A 21894-nucleotide genomic window follows, 5' to 3' on the forward strand; every position below is an offset into this window, starting at 1 on the left:
TAGGTATAACATTAAATAGTAATACAACCGCACTTGAATATTAGTTGTTAGGTTTCATTAGCATACCCCCACAAATTAGTTTACTATCATATTCATCGGTCAGAGAGCAGTAAGTCAGCTAGCAGCTATGTGAGATTAATTAGCGGTTAGCTAACCGAATCTGTGCACCGTATATTAAAGGCAGCAGCACATACACTGAGTCTGTGTTGTATTGTCAGGTATGAAGCTGGCTGTTAGTTTAGTAATGCCACATAGATTGTGTCTGCTAGCTGAGCGTTTAAAAGAAGTTTGTGCCAAAATCAGATCATACGGCTGGTGTCAGAGATAAATTACCCCAGAGGTTTAATAAAGAACTATTTTGCAACAGTAACACCAACTACTACTTACATATGAATGTATATCACATTAACTTGATTCTAAGTGTTCATTAATGTGCAACAATTCACCTAGTGGGTACATTTTAGTTATACTAAGCATATATTTCATATTGCTATAGTATCAATACACTCAATTAATCTAGAAGAAAATAGATAGAGGGCGCCACATTGTGCAGATCAAACAAAATAAGGACAAAGCAACAATATAATCATAGGCATCCTACTTACAAATTGTGGCGCACGTAAGAGTGCAGTAATCGCAGTCCGGAACCACACGTCGTCCGGTAGACCACAATGGGTAGATTTCAGCGATGGAAGTACTCGTCTCACCAGGGAGAGTCCAGGGATATCCAAGATAATATAGTAGATGTATATCAGTGCACGAGAGATCCAACAAGGTTTCTCAGTGTAACACACTGTTTCATCAGGCTATCCTGATGAAACAGAGTGTTACACTGAGAAACGCGTTGCTGTAGTTTTTACTGTTATTAAACTTTTAATCATTTTTAACTCTTCACCTGCTGCCGACTACATTTTTTCTTCTTTGAGCTTTGGCTTGTTATATTCATCTGGCACCTTCCCAAGCACCTTATCGGACTTCTTGTTGGATCTCTGGTGCACTGATCTACATCTACTATATTATCTTGGATATCCCTGGACTCTCCCTGGTGAGACGAGTACTTCCATCGCTGAAATCTACCCATTGTGGTCTACCGGACGAAGTGTGGTTCCGGACTGCGATTACTGCACTCTTACGTGCGCCACAATTTGTGAGTAGGATTCCTATGATTATATTGTTGCTTTGTCCTTATTTTGCTTGATCTGCACAATGTGGCGCCCTCTATCTATTTTCTTCTAGATTTTCCATCTGTGTTCCTGGCATAACACTCTGGAGGAGCAGCCTACCTTTTCTTGAAACGTTACCCACTATATTAATCCTTTGGGTATTAAAAATTGGACATTGTTGAACTTGACAAACCAACTATATATACTGGACTAATATAGTTCCTATATATCCATTTAACCATTTTACTCTAAGTTTTATAGTGACTACCAAGTATTATTGTTTTATTCATCTTTGTACAGTATTCCACGATTTTAATATCTATGGTAATATTTGTCCAAATTGTATTGGATTGAATATATATATATATATTGTGTCATATTTGTCCGGCGCCTCTTAGTAGTACTCTGGTGACGCTGGTATCACTAGACGTACTAATCATTGACACTCAATTAATGATATACCCTACCTAAAGACGATTTGCTTCTTTGCCGTAAGCGGCTCATTTTGATCTTATTAGCCTTTATCAAGACACCATAATCGTCATACTAGAGATGAATTAGCTTTCTACACATTACTTAGTGCATTAACTGGCTTAGTACTTATCAGTGCTTATCCTTTACACAGACATTACATGTCTTAACTTATATTTTGTTCAAACATATGCTATTACTAGCCAGTCTGTTGTATTTAGAATTACCGGATATACTTCCTTCCATGTAAGATTTCTAACACAGCAGTTAATGGTGTGTTATTGCTTGTTCCTTGACTGTATAGTGCCTTATCTATCTTCGGCAATTGTATTGCTTATGTACCATCTACCCCAGTCCTTTACCATTAAAGAGTCCATACCAGTTAGTAGTCTATTTATATATCTCTGGAAAAACCCAGAATCTTTCTGGCCATTATTTATAAGCCAGCCAATATACAGAATTTATTTCCATGAGCATATGACTACGACCAACATTACGCTATACTCACAGCGTGTATTATTATAAGGGCACGCCAAGTTCATTCCCTCTATTCGTAGTTTTAATTGTGTGTTGTGTGTGTGTGAGAATCTTTTATAATTGTTTAATAAAAGTTAATTTTTAATTAAGTTTTCTCCTATCTATCTTACCCATATTTACCACAGTACTGACACATCATTCCTGTGATTTGTAATATCACCTTAGGGTGATTTAACCCTCCAGACTTCAGAGTGCTAAATGTGTATACTTGTTGTGCAGAATTCTTTTTCTCCACAATTTTCTAATTACGCTTCCAGCATACTCTCTGAGAATTGGTGGTCAGAGTCGGAATGATTGTAAAGTTTTAAGAGAGTTGGCATTAATAGGAATTTTAAATTTTTGTAATAGAAGTTGACTAAACCCACCTAGGCCTGGGCTTTTCCCTTGTTTTAGAGTTTTTATGGCATTATCAAGTTCCTGAGGTGTGATTGGTTTGGCTAGAGATTGGCGATGTTCAGAGTGAATCTGGGGTAGTTTCAATGAGCTAAAGTAGGTTTCACACTTATGTTTGTGGGAAGTCTTAGGGCGATTTGGGAATAAGTTGTATAATTTGGAATAATATTTGCTGAATAGTTTAGCTATAGTTTTGGGGTTTAAGATTTTTTTCTGCTTTGTTATTTGTCAAAGAATGTATATATGAAAAGGTAGAGTTGCACTTGAGTGCTCTTGTTAGTAATTTGCCTGGTTTATTCTCTTGAGCATAACATTTTTGGCATAAAAAGAAGGCAGTGTTGTGGGCTTTACTATCAAGATATTCATTAAGTTGAGCTATGGCTTGGTCTAATTTTGTTTGTATTCCTTGGTTTGTGGGGTGTCTGTTGTGTATGTAGTCTAATCTATTACTCTCCTGGGTTAATGTTAAGTATTTTTGTCGGTTCTGTCTATTTTGGTGGCTTTGTGTTTCATCAATATACCCCTGATAACACATTTGTGGGCTTCCCAGAGGGTTCCTGGAGAGACATCAGTGGTATAATTAAGGGAGAAATATTCCTGAATGGCTTGTTCTATATCTACTTTAATTAAAGGGTCCGACAGCAGCACTTCAAATAATCTCCATTGGAAAGGTTGTATGGGTATATATGGCCAAATGAACGTGCTGCTTACCTCAGAGTAGTCTGACCAATTTATAGGGATAATGCGTGTCTTTTAAGTTTAATAGTGATAGATGGTAAGCCATAATATAATCAATTCTGGAAAAGGTCTGTTAAGGTTGGAGAAAAAGGTATAGTCTTGTTGGTGGGGATGCATATGTCTCCATATATATCGTGTAAGGTCAGTAAGGAGAAGTTATTGCAGATTGAATGATGAATTTTATTAGGGATTTTGAGATGTATATTGGAACTGTCTATGGAGGGGTTTAGCGTGAGATTAAAATCTCCTGCAAGTAGTAATGGACCTATGGAATAAGTAATAATGGAGTTTTTTTTAAAAAGTAGCTTGGTTAGTATTCAGGGCATATACATATGGTTACCGGTTTTCCAAACAACAGCCTGCAAAAACCTAGGTATCTGCCCTCTTTGTCCTGCTCTCTGTGGATAAGCTCAAATGGTATGGATTTATGGAATAGGATGCTAACTCCGTTTGTTTTTTTCTTAAAGTTGCTAAAGTTGTGATAATGGGTTTGTATTCCTTGGTCAGTGGGGTTTCTCTTGTGTGTGTAGTCTTGTTTGTTAGAGCTAAAGTATTTGGGTTATTCTCTCTTTTACAGTGGGTTTCTTGGAGAAACAATATGCTGCCATTTTTATGAATGAGATCATGAAACGCCTTGGATCTTTTAAATGGTGAATTAAAGCCTTTGGTGTTTATAGTAATTAGGGTAAATTTCTGGACCGTAAGTTGTGAAGCCATATTCTAATTTAACCAATAGTGGAAGTGTTTATTTAACATTGGGGTTGCAGTACTCGACATGGCAGGGCTTTTCAAACCACAATTTTTTCAAACCACCAAAATTTTTAAACTGATTTAACAAAACTTAATATAAACTAAAAAGAACAAACAGTTCCTCCTCGCAGAGAGGATGTAGTGGAAAAACATAACATTTTACAGTGTTCTTATACAACATTTTCTAAGGAACTAAAAAAAACTAAGCTACACAATCTATGGAGAGGTTTATCGATCCCTAGACTGTATGTGTACATGTAGTTATTAAACTCTACATTAAGAATGTCTTAAAGCTGCAGTAGTAACCTATGAGATAAGATAGTAGGCATAGTGTATAAACAGCAACATAATTCATTTGGAAAGATCTCACCCATTTTCTATCTGAGAGCCTAGAGATTTTTTCAGTCTCTTGGTAGATGACATTTGCCAGGGGGTTCTCTGGGGTGTTGGTGTTGCTGGGATGTCCTTCCAGGTGGGTGGTGGAGAAGAAGCTTGGGTTTGATCTGGAGTGACTAGATTCAGCTCTTTACAAAAATCTCCTATGTCCCCAGGGTCCATGCAGGTTTTCCTCGTGCCCTCCCAAGTGAGTTGGATATGGCACGGGAAGCCCCATCTGTAGGAGATGTTTTTTTTCCTCAGCATGATAGTAAGGTTTGGGTCTTAAGGCTCTGTGGAAACTTTTCAAAGCAAACAGAGCTGTGTATGTCGGGCCTTTAAGATGCTGGAATAAGCCTTGTAAGTAGGAGTCTAGGACGTCTGGAGCAATAGTCTCTGGAATTCCCCTGATTCTTAGATTCTGCCTCCTACTTCTATTCTCAATGTCTTCTAGTTTGTCCTGTAGTTGTGAGATAACATTATTCTAGGGATTCTACCTTGTCCCCAATTTCATGCATCTCTTTGCGAAACTCAAAGATTTCTTCTTCCATGCAGGATTAAACCTGTGTGATCAGATTTGTGAAGTCTTGTTTGGAGGGGATTGATTCTAGAAATTTTTTAGATACTTGTAAAGATTCAGGCATAGCAGACTCTGATGCCTCAGGGATTTGGGTAATGAATCTGTCTGTTCTGGAGATCCAGTACAGGGATCTTGTGATTCCAGAGGCTTGAAGAAGTTATTCAGTGGAGGAGTTATGCTGGCTTTTATGTGCTTTATCCAGTTTAAGTAGTATCTTAGGAGACATATCTTGCGTGCTATAGAGGTGCTATTGGTTAGACCATTTGCTGTAGATTATGTGTGCAGCATTAAATGCATATTGTAGGCAGTTGGTTACTTCTGTGTTGAGCCTGTGTATAGCCAGTTTAAGGCATGATTGCAGGAGACATAAATATTTATTTGTTCTGCTTAAACTGGATTTTAGTTTAAGCTTAGGTTTTTATTTTCTTTTACAGGTAAGTTTTTTTTTAAAAGCGGTTTATGGGTTAATAGTTTTATTTAGTAATTGCGATCTGGGGGTGGTTTAGGGGTTAATAGTGTCATTTACGGGTGTAAGTATACTTTGTTAAGTGTTTTTGGTGTGTTTTGTGCAACTTTTTATTTGCGGAAAACAGTTAACTACAGCTCTTTGAACGCGGTAAGGATTGCTTCATTAAAGGCGATTCCGTGAGCGCAATCACAATTTTTTTTAGACTTATAATATTGGTTGTATGATTATTGCATGGGCTAAGACCATATCGCACGTGACTTGTAATCTAGGTCTAAGTTAATAATAATAAATATTGGAAATCTCCACAAATCCCTACCATTAAAGAATGGCAGACATTAGTAAATACCAGTCTATCACTGGAAAGATTTTATTATTATAAAATGGGAAAGTTGGAATTTTTTAAGTACATGCAATTTTACTGGGGGAGTTATAACTGCTCTTAATTCCATTCATCATTTTTTCTTCTTTTCTTTTAACATCATCCAGATTAATATCTTATTCATAGTCACTAATCTTATTGCCATACCTAAACTGAATGCACTTCGTTTAAGGACAAGTCATTCCAGAAACACAATCTGAATCGCATAATATGTTGTTTTATTATTATAAGATATGCATTTACATGTGAAAAATTACTTGAATAGTATGTAATGTGTTGTTATGTTTGTTAATTGATGAAAGTTTGCATTTCAAAAGATATGTTATGATCTAGATCTTTGATGTTATGGAGAGTTTAATTTCTCACACTGACTAAGATTCTGCAAGGAAACCAAGCTACAAGTTGGACAGATTTTACTTAATATTTCAAATATTTTAACATATATTTATTTTCAAAAACAACCTGGTGTATTTTGAGCAGCATTCCAGCAAAATCACACTGGGACATCTACCAATGTTAACATAAGGTTCTCTATTTAATGTATACTTGATTGAGATTCACTCTTGTTATTTGTTTTTACAATACTAACTAAAATACAATAAAACAAAAAAGTGTAAAACACTATAAACAACTATACTACATTAACAACCCAATTATTATGATGCCTTACTTTTATAGAAGTAATTTATAAATACTAATATTGAATTAATATCTTTTGGGGTCTTACTCTCTGGGAGCCCAGCAGTCTTTGAGGATCCTGAGTGAACCTTTTGACCAGAGACCAGTCCTGGAGCAGTCCGCAAAGATCAGAGACCCACAACCAGGAAATCTGGGAACACTGACCCACTTTACACTGTCCAGAACTACTGCCCCTCTCTTAACAGTCTCCAGCATGTCTGTGTCCACTCTCAGCTGTCTATATACCAACTAGCTCCAACTGTATATGTATATTAACATAGATATGTAGGCCAGTCCCTCCTCCTGCCAACCCAGGATGCTTCTTTAGGTGTAAGTAGATGGTCCCTGGCTCCTTACCATCTAACAGCTGGCCATATACTCCTAGATTTGAATGCTTACAGGATTCAGAGATCAACTGTCCATTGACATATCTTAGGTGAGGAAGCACCTATTGTTTGATTCCTTTCCGGCATATAAATACATTAAATACATTAAATGTACACATGCTCAAAACCTATGTGAATATAGAATTTTGCAGCACTATACACATAAATAATATTAATATATTTTATGCATAGTAGACCATTTCTTATAAGCTGCTAGGGCTCATTTTATATATCATTTGTTTATAAGTAGAGTCCAATACACTTAGAAGAAGTTTGAACATGATAGCATCATTCATTTTAACATTGACCGGACCCTTAAAAATACTGGCCAATGGCTAGATTATGAGTGGAGCTCTATTTAACTTCTCTAGACGGAGCCTTTTTGCGTGCCTCAGGGTTGCTCTCACATTATAAGTTGAAAATAAGATGTTTTTGCATGAGCATAAACCCAACGTGTGCAAAAAAATTATCGTGATCATAGACTTCAATATAGCACAAGAACTTTAACACCCATACTCGCACGTTAACCCAACCGCGTATATTCAAGATCGCTAAACTCAACATGAAGTATTAATATTTCACTTTCCAAAGTTCTTTACATAGCAGAATATTTCCTTTTTTATTCTTAAATGCATATTTCTACATATATCTGTATATACCTAAACCTAAATATCTATTCCTATAGATATATAGGTAAAGAAATCTATTTTACAGCAACAGTATCATATATATATATATATATATATATTTAATAATAAAAAGTTAAAAAAAATTATATTTGAAGAACATTGGAATGTACAATATGCCCATAGTGTTTTGCGGTCAGGTTAGCACACATGAAATCTTAGTTAACTTAAGACACGTTATTGAAATAGTAGATATCAAATATTTTTTAAAAAATTATTACAAATTATTACAAATTATTAAACATACTGTAAAATACTCTAATTAACTTATAGGGCTCTATTTATTAAGCAGCGGATGCTGCTTCTGAGCCCCATCGTTTCAGGTCCGTCTGAAACGGAAGTTAAGAAACTGCTCCTTAACTTGTCCAACACCTTTTAAGTGTTGGACTGTAGTCCTCCCGATCTGATCGGGATGATTGACAGCCCCTGCTAGTGGGCGATTTTCTGCCAGTGAGCAGGGGCGGCATTGCATAAGCATTTCACCAGAAATGCTTGGTCATTGTTAAATGCTGACACACACACAGAAACATGTACTCACTAACAGTACATAGTGAGATGTTATAGTAAGAAATATAAATTTCCTAATTAAAGAAGAATATATACAAAGCACTGGACAAATGTATTCCAGAGTCTTCAGAACCTCCTCTACACTCTCAAGCTCAAGACACCTCTATAAAACTACCACCACTACCGCAGCATGCAGAATGGCATCAGATCTTGCATAAAAGACCTTATCGGCAATCACCCAACAAGGCAGCTGTCACTACAGGGGGAAATAGACTAAGAAGTCTTTTCACTTCCCGGTAGTAAATTCTTTACTAGCAAAAAGGATACATGCATGAAGGGATTCGCTGTAGCGAATCATGTCCCTTCAAACTCACTAAATGCCGACAGCATACACTGTCGGCATTTAACATTGCACAAGCATTTTGGGTGAAATGCTTGTGCAATGCCGCCTCCTGCTCACTCGTGGGCAATCGGCCACTAGCATCGGCCGTCAATCATCCTAATCATATCTTACGACCACTGCTTCTTAACTTCCGTTTCAGGCGGACCTGAATGATGGGGCTTTGAAGCAGTATTCGCTGTTTAATAAATGGAGCCCAATGTCTATCTTATTGAGTATACTGTGTTTGTACTCTCTATATGGTTAATTTTATAATTGGCACGTTGTAATTTTTACTTTTACCTCTACCTGTATATTAGCATGTCTCATATACAATTTACCATGCTGATTATTAAGAATAGCTTCTACTAAGTTTATTTCTACAAAGTTAGGAAAATACTTTCCTCTGTTAGTAACAATTTGAAAATGATAAGTGATATATATAGATGTTAAAGTAGTAGGGGACTAAATATGCAAGTTGGCAATCTTTGCTGATGATATTTTATTAACTCTGAACCAACCAGCTGGCTCTATCTCTGCGGTACTTGAAGAACTATCAAGATGTTGGCAAGTTTCCAACTTCATGGTTAACACCACAAAATCTAAATTGTTGCTGATGAACCTATCCTCCAATATATTTAATGATATTTAAGCACATAGTCCTTTCCAATAGCAAAACAAATCTTTGATATACTTAGGTATCCATATTACCCCTGACCTATTCAAACTTTGTAAACTTAATTACGGGAAGTTGATTACAGATTTACAATCTATGGTATCCATGTGGCTACCTAAAAAAAATTCCTGGTTGGGAAGGATTCAGGCAGTAAAAAGTATGTTGCTACCTAAATCACCTTACCTTTTACACATTGCCATTCCTGGAGTCACAAAAGACATCAATACATTACAATTGATCATAAATGAATACATATGGAGACATAGACCACCATGAAAAGCTAAACACACTATATACAAACATCCTAATGATGAGGGCCTAGGCGCTCCAAATCTCAACATATAAATGAGAAATCTCTTTAAAAAAAGGGAGATATATGAAACAAACAATGTCAAAAGATGGATCCAACTAGAAACTCCCCTATCAGGTATAAAGAAACTAGGCAAATTTTGCTGGAACCCTGAGTCTAACCACAGTAAAACAATCTTATTATCATCTATCACTAATGAAACTTGGTTTAATTAGTTATCACTGCATAATAAATACAGTATTATCTCAATGAGGTACTCTCCTCTCACTACCACATTGGGTAAATTAGAATTCCCGGCATGTAGATTCACACAAAATTCTCACAACACTACTGACACAAATCTTATATCCATTTACATTGTAACAAATAATAGGAAAATCTTGCCTAAACAGCAATTGGAACGCTTGTTTTTTTTAAAGTCTTGGTTCAGTTACCACTAAATGAGACATTTTATTTATACTCACAAACAAAAAAATTACTTAATGAGCCCTCTTACTATGTTTGAAAAGCTTTGTATTTCAGAACCCCCCCCCCCCACAAACAAAATAATCTCAAATCTCTATAGAACTATAATTAAAGGCTAATTCTCCTTCCTTCTTTCCTATGTGTACGGGTGGGACAGGGAACTAGGTTGTCAAACATCCTCAAAACAATTGGCCCTAAGATTTACACCCTCTTCTTAGTCTGCTCATTCTTCACATGCCCTAGAAACCAATTTCAAGATATTGATGAGGTGGTTCTTGACACCTGTTAAACTTAAACATATTTTTAAATCAGCAAATAGCAAATTTTGGACAGGTTGTGCCACAGAAGGGATATTTTACATGTCTGAGGGAAATATAAATCAGTACACTCCTTTTGGGAACAAATATTTTCTAAAATAAGTTCAATTTTGCATACTCAGTTAACACCTACCCCTGAAATAATTCTGCTCAATCAACATCCTAAAATATTGTGTAAACTAAAATGCCACCTCTTCCAAATCCTTTTAAATGCTGCAAAAAAAATCCTCAAATATTGGAAATCACTCCAAATCCCTACCATTAAAGAATGGGAGACGTTCGTAAATACCACTTTCACTTTGGAAAGATTTTTTTGTTATAAAATGGGAAAGATGTAATGTTTTCAGGACATGCAATTTTACTGGGAGAGTTATATTTTTTTTCTTCTTTACCTGTCCTCTTAACATCTTCCAGATCAACTATTTATTCATTGTCACTAATCTTATTCCCACACCTAAACTAATTATTTAAGGACAAGTAATTTTAGAAACACAACCTGAATTGCATAATATGTTGTTTTATTTTTATAAGATATGCATATATGCATGTAAAGTTACTTAAATAGTATGGTGACAAAACATCTTAATTTGTTGTGTTTGTTAATTGATGATTTTCAAGTTTGCATTTCAAAAGATATCTCATGATCTAAATTTGTTGATGTTATGGAGAGTTTAATATCTCCCACTGTCTAAGATTCTTCAAATAAAGCAAACCACAAGTTGGTCAGATTGTACTTTATATTTCAAATATTTCAACATATGTTTCTTTTCAAAAACAATAGCAGGATTCCGGAAAAATCACAATGGGACATCTACCAATGCAAATAAACGCCTAGATTTAGAGTTCTGCGTTAGCTGTCAAGGGCTCCTAACGGAATTAAGGTAGGATGAAGACTTCGGACCCTCTTCTGGATGGATCGGTGATACCCGGCTGGGTGAAGACAAGGTAGGGAGATCTTCAGGGGCTTAGTGTTCCGTTTTTTAAGGGGGGTTTGGGTTAGATTAGGGTTATGTGGGTGGTGGGTTGTAATGTTGGGGGGGTATTGTATTCTTGGCGACTTCAACATCCCCCTTAACAATCCCACTGCCTCATCTGCTAAACAACTTCTGCAACTCACTTCCTCTTTCGGTCTGTCACAATGGACTGATTCTCCCACTCACAAAGATGGTCACTCTCTTGACCTGATCTTTAGCTATCAATGCACTCTCTCAAACTTCTCAAACTCCCCTTTTCCTCTTTCTGACCACCATCTCCTTACTTGCAACATATCATCCCTTCCTACAACTCTCCCTCCTTCTACTCCTCACACCAAACTTCACAGAAGCATTATGTCTTTAGATCAGCAACAACTTGCTAATTCCCTTAAACTGCTCCTCTCATCCTTCTCCTCCTTTTCCTGCCCTGAACAATCTATCTGCCACTATAACTCCACCCTTAAATCTGTCCTTGACAATCTCGCCACTCTTACCATTGATCGGAAATCACACACTCATCCCCAGCCCTGGCTTACTCCTCTGACACGGTACCTATGCAGATGTTCCCGTACTGCTGAACGGCATTGGAGAAAATCACGGAGTTCAGCTGATTTTCTTCATTACAAATTCATCTTGAACTCCTACTATTCTGCCCTTAATCTCCACAAGCAACACTACTTCTCTACTCTTATCTCTAATCTTTCTTCTAACCCAAAACGTCTATTCTTCACTTTCAATACTCTCCTCTGCCCTCCCCCACTTCATAATACCACTTCTCTGTCAGCTCAAGACTTTGCCAGTCACTTCATTAACACAATTGACTCCATCAGACATGAAATCAGCTCTCAACATAATTCCTTTCTCTCCCCCCTTCAAACACTCTCACTCAACCACAACCCTCATAACCTGAAACTTAGTTCATTCTCCCCTGTTACTGAGAAAGACGTTTCGGCACTTATACTGAGCTCTCCCCTCACTACCTGTCCCCTTGACCCTATCCCCTCACAGCTACTCCCCTCCCTCTCTGCTACCCTTACCCCTATACTAACAAACATTTTCAACCTCTCCCTCAGCACTGGTACATTTCCCTCATCGATGAAACATGCACTGGTCACACCTATCCTCAAAAAACCTTCCCTTGATCCTACCTCCCCATCCAACTACCGCCCTATTTCCCTCCTCCCTCTTGCTTAAAAGCTTCTCGAAAAACTAGTATATGCACGCCTATCCCATTTCCTTATGTTAAACTCCCTTCTTGACCCGCTGCAATCTGGATTTTGTCCCTATCACTCCACAGAGACATCTATTGTTAAGGTCACCAACGACCTACTTACAGCAAAATCAAAAGGCCACTTCTCTCTGCTTATCCTCCTTGATCTGTCCGCAGCCTTTGACACTGTCGACCACCTCTTTTGCTCCAAACCCTCCAATCCTTCGTCATCTGTAACACAGCCCTTTCGTGGCTCTCTTCCTACCTATCAAACCGTACTTTCAGTGTAGCCTTCTCTGGGGCCTCCTCTGCCCCATCACCACTTTCTGTCGGAGTGCCGCAAGGCTCTGTCCTCGGTCCCCTTCTCTTCTCAATCTATACGTCATCACTAGGCTCCCTAATTAAGTCCCATTGTGCCGACGACACCCAAATCTACTTCTCTGCACCAGACCTATCTCCTTCCTTGCTAACCCGTGTCACTAACTGTCTTTCTCACATCTCTTCCTGGATGTCCTCCCACTACCTCAAGCTAAATCTCTCCAAAACTGAGCTCCTCATTTTCCCCCCTTCTTCCAAAATCTCCACCCCCAATATCTCTATAACTGTTGACAACTCCATCATTACCCCTACCCCGCATGCCCGATGTCTAGGTGTCACATTTGACTCAGATCTTTCCTTCACTCCTCACATTCAGTCCTTCGCTAAAGCCTGCCGCTTCCACCTTAAAAACATCTCCAAAATTAGACATTTCCTTACACAAGATACAACTAAGATTCTAATATACTCTCTCATTCTTTCCCGCCTTGATTACTGCAACTCTGTCCTCTCTGGTCTCCCCACCTGCTGCCTAGCTCCCTTACAATCCATAATGAATGCCTCTGCCAGACTCATCTTCCTTACACGTCGCACTTCATCTGCTGCTCCTCTCTGCCAATCCCTTCACTGGCTTCCTCTTGCCTCTAGCATCAAACACAAAATTCTCACTCTGACATACAAAGCCCTCAACTGCACTGCTCCCCCCTATATCTCAGAACTTGTCTCCAGATATTCTCCCTCCCATCCCCTTCGCTCTGCTCATGACCTCCTACTCTCCTCCTCTCTGGTTACCTCATCGCACTCCCGTTTACAGGACTTCTCCAGACTGGCTCCCATCCTGTGGAACTCTCTGCCTCACCCCACAAGACTCTCCCCTAGTTTTGAAAGTTTCAAGCGCTCCCTAAAGACTCTACTGTTTAAGGATGCATACAACCTATGCTAACCTTAATTTATACCAGTTCCACTACCCCATTGCTATCCCCTGAACCCCCTTAGCATGTAAGCCTAAGAGTCCAGCTGTTTGTAGATCACCTTCTTAAGAGTGGACTACAACAGTGCAACTCTTCGCAGGGCCCTCTACCCATACGATCCCTTTAATTGTTTTGTTGTACTCCCCTTTGTTTATAGCGCTACGGAATCTGTTGGCGCTCTACAAATAACCGATAATAATAATAATAAATAGTAATTGTATGTTTTTTTTTCAGGCAAAAGAGCTGATTTCTTTGGGGCATGCCCCGCAAAAGGCCCTTTTAAGGGCTGGTAAGGTAATAGAGCAAGAGGAAGAGGGGCAGGAGGCAGAAGGGGGCGTTACAAGGGCAGGGGAAGGAGGAACAAATATACCCTTTGAAGATTATCAATTTATCTTCTATTGCTCTGACTGATGGGGAGATGGAGGTACTTAGTCTGGGTTTAGGTTATGTCCCTACTAAGAAGTTTAACCTCTTCGACACGATTGTCGATGTTAATAAACTAATTAGAAATCTTACTCTAAAAAAATTTTTTTGGGACAAACATCAGGACGATACCTCCACATCCCCCTCAGATCCACTACTATGCACCACTCAAACACATATATATGATATAGTGGACTTTCAAGAAGTGTGCGATATACTTAGTCTGCAGGATCTAAGTGTTGAGGCACACACGGATTCACTTACTTTAAAAACGTCACATGCTGGTTACAAACCGAAATCAGTGTTCTACCCCATTCGTGAAAGGGGACCTTTTTTAGAAGCCTTTCACAAAAGGGTAGAACAAGATTTGATTGAGCTCCATAATAATCCAAAACACACCTACCCTAACTTAACAGCATTACAAAAAGAATCTTTGGATAAATTAAAATCTAGACAAGACATCACCATAAAAGATTCAGACAAGGGAGGTAGTATTGTGGTCTTGGATAGATCCAAATACATAGAGGAGGCTCACAGACAATTATATGACAGAGATGTCTATCGAATTTTGAATTCTGATCCGACAGAATTATTTAAGACAAAGTTATGGAGTCTGCTGGACGATGGCCTGGAGGATGGAGTCATAGATCAGGATACTTTGGATTTTTTATATGTTTCTAACCCTGTTGTACCAATATTTCACCACCTCCCTAAGGTACATAAATCCTTGGAGGTGGTGAAAGGGAGACCTATTGTCTCGGGTATTGGATCACTATTTGAGCAGCTATCTAGCTGGATTGACTCCCTGCTGCGGCCCATTGTCCTGCAGATTCCATCATACCTACGTGACACTAAGCACCTTCTTAACTGTCTGAAACAAGTGGTTTGGAATAAAGATTGTTCTTGGTTGACAATTGACGTGGTTGGTCTGTACTCTGCCATTCCGCATGATCAAGGGCTGATAGCAGTTAGATGTCTTTTAGATCAATTAAGTAATTATGATGACACACTTAAGGAATTTATAGTCAAATCTTTAGACTTTCTCCTGCACCATAACTACTTTAAGTTTGAGAATGAGTATTTCCTCCAGAGACGTGGGACCGCCATGGGTGCTAAATTTGCACCATCTTACGCGAATATTTATATGGCATGGTGGGAGCGGTCCCACGTCTATGGTGAGGGAAACCCATATCGAGACTGCATCAACACCTATAAAAGATATATTGATGATCTTTTGATCATCTGGACTGGCACAGAAGATCAGAAATCTGATTTTGTGTCCTTTATTAACCAGAACGAAGCAGGATTAGAATTCACCTACCAATCTGATACCCATACGACAACATATCTAGATCTCACCCTAACAGGTGATGTTGAAAAGGGCCAGGTGATCACGAACTTGTACCGCAAACCCATTTCATGCAATAATATTCTGCATGCAAAAAGCAATCATCCCAGACACACGGGTTTTGGGATAGCAAAGGGACAATTTACACGCTTGAAGCGCAACTGTACAACAGATACTGACTTTGAAACAAATAGTGAGATACTAGCCACTCAACTCTTAGAAAGAGGGTATTCAAAGAAGGTTGTCAATAGGGCTTTATTGGAGGTAAAACGCATTGACAGGTCAACCATGTTGTCAACCAATTACAATTCTTCTAGGGATGATAAGTTTGATAAGTCTAAACCCCTTTTCACAACCACTTATAGCTCCCAATATAGGGACATCTGTGCAATCATCACCAAACATCTCCCTATACTCACGGCAGAAGATAGTCTAAAAGACTATGTTCAATCTGGGTGCAACTTTGTAGCCAAAAGAGGCTGCACCATAGGGAACATGCTTTCACCGAGTATGTTAAAGAAAAAATCTGGTACTAGCAGTTGGTTACATGTTAAGGGGCATTATAAATGCCATTTTAACAAATGTATAGCCTGTAGCTACACACGTATTACAAAAAATTTTCAATCTATGGCTACCCAAAGGGTCTATTCCCTTAAGAATTGCACCAATTGCAGGACACACAATGTCATTTATTTGGTAGATTGCACATCTTGCAGAAAACAGTATGTAGGTTGCTCGACTAGAGAAGCACGCACTAGAATCCGTGAACATCTCAACAATATTGATAATGGTATTGAGTGTTCAGATCTAGCACGACACTTTATCCACAAACACGGTAAAAATGTTAAAAGCTTTCAATGGCAGGTCATAGAGCAAATCAGGACACCAGATAGAGGAGGTGACATGAATACTAGATTACTATACCAAGAGGCATACTGGATATTCCAACTTAGAACTAGGAGACCGGAAGGTTTCAATATAGAAGGAGATGTTATTAACCTCTGGAAACGAAGCTGATTATTGGAACTCACTTGATTCTAATGGTCAAGCATTTATAAATACAATGAGTACATGCCACTTTTGTATTTATAACAATAAGCGTATAGAGAATTTAACATTCTAATCATGTGCCTGATATCTGTCATCCTATAATCACAGTCTCCTTTCTATTATACTAAACATTTAAGTCCCAGCAATTAAGGGTTTTATCATTAGAATATGAATCTTACATCGATTTGTCAAATAATGAGGAGTACACTCCCAAACCTACAGCCACTTTCCAAACGTTACTATATGTCCTGTTAAACTACTTTTACATTTGGGCACAATTTATGCTTGGTATGGATTCAAGCACCTCTACTTAAGCGTATGTCCCTTTAAATATTTCAAAAGTTCAAAAAACAAACAAAATATTTTGGTTTAATATCTTCTTTGTAATGAGGGACTGGCTAGCCTATATGAGTGTATATATCTATTTATACTTATGTGAGATTCCCTGGTTTTGTCTTTTTTAACTCTAGCCATTGTTTTCTACACTTGAATATATGGGTATGTTCCTTTAAATTGTAGATCACCTTGCCTGCTCTATTTCTATATATATTTACATTCATAATACTGATGTTAGTAAGCGATTATCTTTGGTTAAACTCCGCTATCTATATGCTTGCACTGGTGCCCCCTTTTTTTGACATTGTATTGTTCCAATCCAGTTTATTTCCCTTTCCACACCTGTCACTTTTGTAATAGTTTCTTAGTGTAACATATGAATGCACCTTATGCTAATTACGTCCAGCTGGGGCTTTGTTTTCCCGGCCACTAGGCTATTTAAGCCTGGTGTCTGTGCTCACAAAGTGTGTCTATGAGTAAGGCTAATTGTAGCCGAAACGCGTAAGACAGCTCAGCTTTCTTATTTTATGTTTTTTATGTCTTAAACTTTTTAATCTGGTTTCCAATAAACATTGAACTTTTATTCTATAGTGCCTGGAGACTCGCCTGGTTTTTTGCATTTTATGTTTGGATATACACTGTTACCAGGCTCGAATCTCGGCACTCAGGTGGATAGTTGGTGTATGGGGCTACGATCGTGTAGCAGGGAATCCCATTGGCGTATGCAGACTATTACGTCATGAACCAGGAAATGCCAGATCACGCTCAGCCATAGCGTGCTTACAACAAAACACTACGGATGCAGTGGAGCGGTATGCCATTTTGGACGGACATCGGAGCACAGGCTACAAGATCTCCTGGAGTGAGGAGCAAGTGAAAGCCAGCGGGGCAGGATATTATAAAGGCTTGTGGAGTAAGGCTAAAGCAGCAAGTTTGGTGAGTTATACACCACTCCGGTGTTTAGCCTTATTTAAACCTGCCACACCGCAGACAGAGCTCTTTTCATATTTCCACATACTGCATGATTTGCACGCATTAACAGCGTCTTGACAAGATTCATTTATTTCCCTCCCCATACACCAAACACCTTGAGCAACACTGGGAAGAGTTTCTTGCTTATATCAAGGTAATAGAGCTGTTAACTTTTTATTTTAGAATAGGGTAGGGCATTTTTTTATTTTGGGGGGCTTTGTTATTTTTTTAGGGGGCTTAGAGTAGGTGTAATTGGTTTAAAATTCTTGTAATCTTTTTTGTAATTTAGTGTTTGTTTGTTTTTGTAATTTAGTTTAGTTGATTTAATTGTAGGTAATTGTAGTTAATTGATTTAATTTATTTATTGATAGTGTAGTGTTAGGTTTAATTGTAACTTAGGTTAGGATTTATTTTACAGGTAATTTTGTAATTATTTTAACTAGGTAGCTATTAAATAGTTAATAACTATTTAATAGCTATTGTACCTAGTTAAAATAAATACAAAGTTGCCTGTAAAATAAAAATAAATCCTAAAATAGCTACAATATAATTATTCATTATATTGTAGCTATATTAGGGTTTATTTTACAGGTACGTATTTAGCTTTAAATAGGATTAATTTATTTAATAAGAAATAATTTATTTTGTTAGATTAAAATTATATTTAATTTAGGGGGGTGTTAGTGTTAGGGTTAGACTTAGCTTTAGGGGTTAATACATTTATTATAGTAGCGGCGAGGTCCGGTCGGCAGATTAGGGGTTAATACTTGAAGTTATGTGTGGGCGATGTTAGGGAGGGCAGAGTAGGGGTTAATACTATTTATTATAGGGTTTGCGAGGCGGGAGTGAGGCGGTTTAGGGGTTAATAAATTTATTATAGTGGTGGCAAGGTCCGGTCAGCAGATTAGGGGTTAATAAGTGTAGGTAAGGTAGCGGCGACGTTGGGGGAGGCAGTTTCGGGGTTAATAAATATAATATAGGGGTCGGCGGTGTTAGGGGCAGCAGATTAGGGGTACATAGGTATAATGTAGGTGGCGGTGGTGTACGGAGCGGCAGATTAGGGGTTAATAATAATATGCAGGGGTCAGCGATAGCGGGGCAGCAGATTAGGGGTTAATAAGTGTAAGGTTAGGGGTGTTTAGACTCGGGGTTCATGTTAGGGTGTTAGGTGCAGACTTAGGAAGTGTTTCCCCATAGGAAACAATGGGGCTGCGTTAGGAGCTGAACGCTGCTTTTTTGCAGGTGTTAGGTTTTTTTGCAGCTCAAACTGCCCCATTGTTTCATATGGGGGAATCGTGCACGAGCACGTTTTTCAAGCTGGCCGATACCGTAAGCAACGCTGGTATTTAGAGTTGAAGTGGTGGTAAATATGCCTGTACGCTCCCTTTTTGGAGCGTAACGCAGCCCTTCAGAGAACTCTAAATACCAGCGTTATTTAAAAGGTGCGGGGGGGAAAAAACACGCGTAGCAAACACACCCCTTTGGCCGCAAAACTCTAAATCTAGGTGAAAATGTTGTTTATTTAATGTATCCTAGTTTGAGATTCACTCTTTTAATTTGTTATTGCAAAACTAACTAAAGAAAATAAAACAAAAGCAAATTGCAAAACACTATAAACTCAGTTATTATGATGCCTTACTTCTAAAGCAGTAATTTATAAATACTCATATTAAACCAATATATGTTGGGGTCTCTCTAATGTGCCAGTTAAATTCTGCAAAACAATCCCTAAATATTGGAAATCTCTAAAAATCCCTACCATTAAAGAATGGCAGACGTTAGTAAATACCAAACATTGGAAAGATTTTATTATTATAAAATGGGAAAGTTGGAATTTTTTCAGGACATGCAATTTTACTGGGAGAGTTATAATTGCTCTTAATTTCACTCATCGTTATCAAGTAAATAAGATCAAAAACAATTTATTCATAGTCACTAAACTTATTCCCACGCCTAAGCATATTGTACTTAGTTTAAGGACAAGTAATACCAGAAACACAACCTGAATCGTATAAATAGGTTGTTTTATTATTATAAGATATGCATATACACGTGTAACGTTACTTGAATAGTATGGTAACAAAATATGTTAATTAGTTATTATGGCCTAGATTTGGAGTTTGGCGGTAAAAGGGCTGTTAACGCTCCGCGGGCTTTTTTCTGGCCGCACCATAAAATTAACTCTGGTATCGAGAGTTCAAACAAATGCTGCGTTAGGCTCCAAAAAGGGAGCGTAGAGCATTTTTACCGCAAATGCAACTCTCGATACCAGAGTTGCTTACGGACGCGGCCGGCCTCAAAAACGTGCTCGTGCACGATTCCCCCATAGGAAACAATGGGGCTGTTTGAGCTGAAAAAAAACCTAACACCTGCAAAAAAGCAGCGTTCAGCTCCTAACGCAGCCCCATTGTTTCCTATGGGGAAACACTTCCTACGTCTGCACCTAACACTCTAACATGTACCCCGAGTCTAAACACCCCTACCCTTACACTTATTAACCCCTAATCTGCCGCCCCCGCTATCGCTGACCCCTGCATATTTTTTTTAACCCCTAATCTGCCGCTCCGTAAACCGCCGCAACCTACGTTATCCCTATGTACCCCTAATCTGCTGCCCTAACATCGCCGACCCCTATATTATATTTATTAACCCCTAATCTGCCCCCCTCAACGTCGCCGACACCTGCCTACACTTATTAACCCCTAATCTGCCGAGCGGACCTGAGCGCTACTATAATAAAGTTATTAACCCCTAATCCGCCTCACTAACCCTATCATAAATAGTATTAACCCCTAATCTGCCCTCCCTAACATCGCCGACACCTACCTTCAATTATTAACCCCTAATCTTCCGAGCGGAGCTCACCGCTATTCTAATAAATGGATTAACCCCTAAAGCTAAGTCTAACCCTAACACTAACACCCCCCTAAGTTAAATATAATTTACATCTAACGAAATAAATTAACTCTTATTAAATAAATGATTCCTATTTAAAGCTAAATACTTACCTGTAAAAAAAACCCTAATATAGCTACAATATAAATTATAATTATATTATAGCTATTTTAGGATTAATATTTATTTTACAGGCAACTTTGTATTTATTTTAACCAGGTACAATAGCTATTAAATAGTTAAGAACTATTTAATAGTTACCTAGTTAAAATAATAACAAATTTACCTGTAAAATAAATCATAACCTAAGATATAATTAAACCTAACACTACCCTATCAATAAAATAATTAAATAAACTACCTACAATTACCTACAATTAACCTAACACTACACTATCAATAAATTAATTAAACACAATTCCTACAAATAAATACAATTAAATAAACTAGCTAAAGTACAAAAAATAAAAAAGAACTAAGTTACAGAAAATAAAAAAATATTTACAAACATAAGAAAAATATTACAACAATTTTAAACTAATTACACCTACTCTAAGCCCCCTAATAAAATAACAAAGCCCCCCAAAATAAAAAATTCCCTACCCTATTCTAAATTAAAAAAGTTACAAGCTCTTTTACCTTACCAGCCCTGAACAGGGCCCTTTGCGGGGCATGCCCCAAGAAGTTCAGCTCTTTTGCCTGTAAAAAAAAACATACAATAACCCCCCCCCAACATTACAACCCACCACCCACATACCCCTAATCTAACCCAAACCCCCCTTAAATAAACCTAACACTAATCCCCTGAAGATCTTCCTACCTTGTCTTCACCATCCAGGTATCACCGATCCGTCCTGGCTCCAAGATCTTCATCCAACCCAAGCAGGGGTTGGAGATCCATAATCCGGTGCTGTTCCGATCAGCCAATAGAATGCGAGCTCAATCTGATTGGCTGATTGGATCGGCCAATCGGATTGAACTAGATTCTGATTGGCTGATTCCATCAGCCAATCAGAAAATTCCTACCTTAATTCCGATTGGCTGATAGAATCCTATCAGCCAATCGGAATTCGAGGGACGCCATCTTGGATGACGTCCCTTAAAGGAACAGTCATTCGTCGTTCAGTCGTCGGTCCGGATG

Source organism: Bombina bombina, chromosome 7, assembly GCF_027579735.1.
Source record: "Bombina bombina isolate aBomBom1 chromosome 7, aBomBom1.pri, whole genome shotgun sequence".
NCBI lineage: Eukaryota > Metazoa > Chordata > Amphibia > Anura > Bombinatoridae > Bombina > Bombina bombina.